The 5,679-nt window shown below is 36.6% G+C and overlaps 1 pseudogene; it reads left to right on the top strand.

Moving 5' to 3' along the window:
- The first annotated feature begins 494 nt into the window (after nucleotides 1-494).
- LOC120588513 (uncharacterized) lies at nucleotides 495-613 on the top strand (annotated as a pseudogene).
- Nucleotides 614-5,679: the final 5,066 nt, after the last annotated feature.

Below are 5,679 nucleotides of genomic sequence, written 5' to 3'. Positions count from 1 at the left end.
TCAGACGGTTACAGACCACGGAGTTGCCATGGGTTACAGGCAGTTACAGAACATGTGATTTTTGAACAGGAATTTAGGTAATACATCTATTATCGAGACAGAACAATCATAGGGAGGGCGAGTCCTCAGTTGATCTTGAGATTACTCTGCCTTTCGGCCTATGCAGCAAGCATGTCCACAGAAGCAGGACAAAGAGCTGATTACAAGGTTAGCCATTTGAGTGGAAAATTCCTCTTCAATCTGAGAAGGTTCCACTCAATAAATCTGGCATTGTGGAAAGACACAAATGTATTCAAGAGTGTTACTTTGGTAGCTGCTTTACTTGCTCACAAAAGATATTAATCAAATAGTCACACAAAGAAATATGACATTACCACTGTAATCAATAATGCGAATGGTACCAGAATATGCCACTCCAAAATATGCCTCTTTGGCATATGGATTATTTTGAGCTAAAGGACATTGAGGACTAGCAGATAAAGGAAAAGGCCTAAGTCTACAGCCATACCACCCTGAATGCATCCGATCTCATCTGATTTCTGAAGTTATGCAGGGTCAGGCCTCGTTATTACTTGGATGGGAGACTGCCTGGGAATACCAGGTGCTGTAGGCTTTAATAAAAACAGGGAACAAGTTTTTCTTTTATAAAGGAAATGTCCATTTATAAAGGAAATTTCTATTTGTAAAATGTGTCTCCTTCTCCCATATTTGAAAAGAAGGACTCTCAACAACTCTTATCAATGGAGAAATTATCACACTGACTGACAAATGTGCAACAAACCTCACTAAGCAACCCTATTCACTATACTTTTTTCTGGTCACCCTCCTGTTAAATTCCAAGGCCCCCTTTCCTTTTTTTGGCTTTGTATGGCATGTAAGTCTAAGTTCTAAACACCCTCTGTGTTTACTCATCACTGAGTACTCTCGTGTATGCATGCATGATGCATTTGTTAATAACCTGTATTTGTTTTCCTCTTGTTAATTTGTCTTTAGATAGTCTAATTTACAGAGCCCCCAGCTAGAGAACCTAAAATGAGTTGAGGAGAGGATTTTTTTTCCTACCCTGCAAATGTGTCAAGAGGGTACATGATAATTAGGAGAACTTATAATGAGTGAAATGACCAAGGTGGGAGGTTATCAAAAAGACTTGCCCAAGGAAGTCATGATTGACTGAAACATGAAGAAGAGAGAAACTTAATTAGCGAAGGGAGCTATAACTCTTAGAAGAGGAAACAGTCTCTGAAAAGGCGAGGACAGGAAAGAGCTTGGCCATATGAGAGATTGATGTAGTTGTTGTACAAAGACTGAGGGGAGGGATATTGCAAGAGTTGGAGGAAAATGGGTAACAAATAATAGGGAACACTTGGTATCTTGTATCTTTTGTTAATTATTTGGGTCTTTTTGAGAACATTGAAATGTGCATGTCATCTGTACATATGTGTTATATCTGTACAGATAACATCTGCACATGTTCATGATATCTGTACATCTGTAAATTTCTCTTAAAAGTACCACATTACTACATTGGGGAGAATGAGTTGGTAGGTAGTAAGGCAATAGGAAATATGAGAAGCTCAGTTAGGAAGCTATTGAGACTATTTAAGTCTGAGATGATTGCAACCCAGAAGGAGCTGGAGGTGATGAGGAAGAAAAGAAGTTGGGGATGGAGATTATTAAGCATTGAAAAGTTCACAACTACTATTCAAAACTGAAGAAGAGTTCAATATACTAAGAAAAGACATGGCATTTGCGAAATTTAATATACAGATGATGCTGGTAAAGAATAAACAATACAGAAAATTAAGAATTATTTAATCATTCATGTTATCCTTTAATTCATCACCACTTTTCAGTGACATGTAATTTATTATTCTGTAGATTTGTATATGAGGAAGTTAAACTTTAGAGAAGTAAAGTGTCTTACCTATGATCATTCAGATAAAAGGTAGCGCAGATAGGTCCCAACTCTTAGGTTTGAAGCATATTTAATGACTTCATCATCACTTATTTGAAGTAACTTTACTAGTTGTTGATGTAATCCATTAGAACATATCTCTGACCCAAGAGGTAGTTTTTTTGTCCATTTTTTGAGATTGAATTATTTCCCTGATGCTTTCCCTCTCATTGCATCCACATGCTTGCCGTCGACTTCATCATGGGTATGTTTCACTACCCCTTGACTTCACGCGTAACCAAATAACTTCCTTTGACCAAGAACATATGGGTAGAAGTAATAGTTTGCCAGAAGAGTTCATTCACCACTGCCTGCAGAGTTCTATGTAGCCAAGTTCAAATGAGATCAGCAAAGCTTCAGATGACACACAGATGCACAAGAATAAATGAATGTTATCATAACCCACTAAATTTTGGGATGATTTGGTACAGAGCATTGTTGTGATGTCTCAGAATCTTTAATATGCTGAGAGTCTGATGATCTCACATTTGGAAGGCAGTTTCTCTAAACCAGCATTAGGAAATTCTAGATTAGAGTAAGATCTATCAGTCAGAAATAATAATTTTCCATAAGTATATCTAAGTTTAATACACCTTAGTTTTTCTGGGCAGCAAATGAGCTTAGTAATACATGCCATATGTTACAGGATGTTGAATGAAACATTTCCTGTCAACTTGGAAATTTTGGCTAAATCTCCAAAACTGCCAACAGTAGGTGATATATTACTCTCACATTCAAAGAGAGCTATAAACATAGTAAACTGAATTTACTAAAGTGATTAAATTGTTCCTTCAACTATCATTACCACTTTCAGTCTCTGTTAAAAATAACTGAAAAATTCATTGAGAAAATTACTTAAAGGAACTATAAAAGTAGAGAATGCTGTGGCCTCTCTCTTTTCTTTTCTTCTGCATCTCTACTGTCCCACCATCATCAAATGAAGAAAGAGGTCCAAAAGAATCATTCATAAAGATGAGAGGTCTATGAGAGTGTTAGCATCATTCTCACACTCGAGATTTTATACTTTCTGAGATACAAACCTAATGGCATAGGACATAAGAGAATTCTTAGGAAAAACTGACATAAGTCCCCAGGATTTGGGGGTACATGTGAAGAGAAAGACTAGCACACACTTGTCTTGGGAAACAAGCCTTGGTAAACATAATGACAAAGAAAAGAGAGAAGACAGCATAGGAAGCAAGCAGCCCTACAACATTTTGTGGAGCCAAAAGGCATGAGTTCTCTTGGGCCATGACGATGCCACTGTGGGTAAGCAACTTGATCTGGAGCTGTGTACTGGGAAACAACTAAGAAAAGAGTGGAAAGAGACCAACCAAAAAGTTTGATCTGCTGTGTATGAGCCTATATGAATACATGGATGTCTGACATGATAGAGTGTACTGACAACCAGATTACAGTAGTATCCAACCAATACAGTATTTGCTCTATTTCTCTGTTGCATTCAAATTCTACCTTGGAAGTATATTAAAAACATTGGAAAAGAAGTAGTGGGGGGGCGGGAACAAGATGAGGCCTCATCTCTACTGCAGGTACTGGCCCACAGATTTGGTATGAAGAGAGGAAGAAGAATAGCTTTAAATTTTATTTAAGATCAAACCAATCATTTTATAGTTGACAGTAACTATATATAGCTACAGGATCTGCCAGAGATATTGTCATCAGGTGGGGAAAGGAGAGTCTATATCACAAGACAGTAAAAGGTGAAAAAAATGAATAAAGCTGTACCTTTATTTCTCTTTAGTAAGTTAAACCCATTTAAGAAAATAGCATACACACACACACACACACACACACATATGCGTGTGTGTGTGTGTGTGTGTGTGTGTGAGTGTGTATATATATAAAATATATGTACATTTGTATATGTGTCTACCACTTCTGTGGTAAAGAATTTGACCTTTCCCAAAGAAAGGTCTGGCCTTTGCCTTCTGCTCTATGCAATGATCTGCTTTTGTTTAGGGTGGGTGTCTGGCCACACTGGATCTTAATGTGGGGCTGGCCATGCTAGAAAGACAAGTCATGTAGTTTAAAGTAGGTGCTTTTAGTCACACGGTATTAGTTGACCTGGTATTATGGGTTGCATGTTTTTTCCCCTTAAAAATTCAAATGTTGAAGCCTTAACTCCCAATGTGATATTTGGAGATGAGGCTTTGGGAAGTGATTTGGGTTAGATGCATTTATAAGAGTGGAGCCTTGGTTTGATAACATTAGTGCCTTTAAAAGAAGAGACACTAAAGAGCTCTCTCTCTCTCTCTCTCTCTGAGCACACTGTAAGATGGTGGCCACCAATAGGCCAAGACAAGAAGCCTCAGAACAAAACTCACATTACCAGTACTTTGATCTTAGACTTCCCAACCTCTAAAACAATAAGAAATAAATGTTGTTTAAGCTACCCAGTCTGTGGTATTTTGTTATGGAGTCCATGTAGAGTAATACACCTGGTAACTGATTTAAACTACGTGGGCAATCAATCAAAGAATCTCAATAAAAACTGGATACTGAAATTCAGATGAACTTCGTTGGTTTGGCAATACTTCAGATATATTGTCAAATATCAATGCTAAGAGAGTAACTAGTCCAGAAAACAATAGAAGTTTCATGTTTGGAACCCTCGTAGACTCCGCATGCACTATGCATATCTTCCCTTGGCTGATTTTTTATCTGTCTTCTTTCCCTCTAATAACCTCACCATGAGTACACTAGCTTTCAGTGAGTTCTGTGAGTACTAGGAAATTATTGAAATTGGGGGTGGTTTTGGTAACTCCCAAAACTTTCAGTTGATGTCAGAAGTCTTGGACAGACTTGGCAGTGTGAAGGACTATGTCCTCGAACCTCAGAGTTTGACTAACTCTGGTAGCACGTTATAATAGCTGTGAGAATTAATGTTTTTTTAACTCTAATTGAATTCATATAAATTAAGTCATGTTGTCCATACAATTTATCAAATTAAGTAATACATTAATAATGTATATTTTTTCTGATTTATAAAAGTAATACAAAAAAATAAAAATTTAAAAACAAAATACATGTCATTTAGAAAAATTTATGGAACAAAATAGAGTATAACAAAGAAAATTAAAATCATCAATAGTTACATCACTCAGATATATACAATATGACTATATTAACATTTGAGTATATTAATTTATATATTCTGGGTCATATGAGATAATATTTTTATTAACATGTTGTTCTGCAGAAAGGTTGCAAGTACTTTCCAAGCTCAGCTGGATTTCTAGGCTCAAACAATGTCATAGTCTCCTAGTCTTTTGTTGACTTGTCATATTCTTTTTTTTATTAAATTACATACAAACTTTATTCTCAGGCTCCACTACTGCAGCAAAATGGCTGCAGTAGCTCCAACTTCCTATATTTTGGGGTTCAAGTCCAGTGGGAAAGCCTCTTTACTATTAGCTCCCAGCAAGATCCTAAGACCTGAATGGATTCTCTCAGGACACCTGCTCAGCCCTGAACTATGGATTGTCTTGAGCCTACATCATATGTTTCATCGCTGCAGTTTGGAGTAGAGTCCCAAAATAAATTTCAGTCTGTTATCAGAAGAAGGGGAAAAAACTGCTGGAATATTCAAGCAAAAACAAATGTTCATCACAATATAATTATAGGATATTGGCATTTGCAAGCTATTTTCAAACTATGCCCTATAATATTAGAATTTTCTTTGTGGATTTATTTTTTTAAAAAAA

The sequence above is a fragment of the Pteropus medius genome, unplaced genomic scaffold (genome assembly GCF_902729225.1).
Source record: "Pteropus medius unplaced genomic scaffold, Ma_sr-lr_union100, whole genome shotgun sequence".
In the NCBI taxonomy this organism is placed as follows: Eukaryota; Metazoa; Chordata; class Mammalia; order Chiroptera; family Pteropodidae; genus Pteropus; species Pteropus medius.
This window is presented reverse-complemented; position numbering and strand designations above follow the sequence as displayed.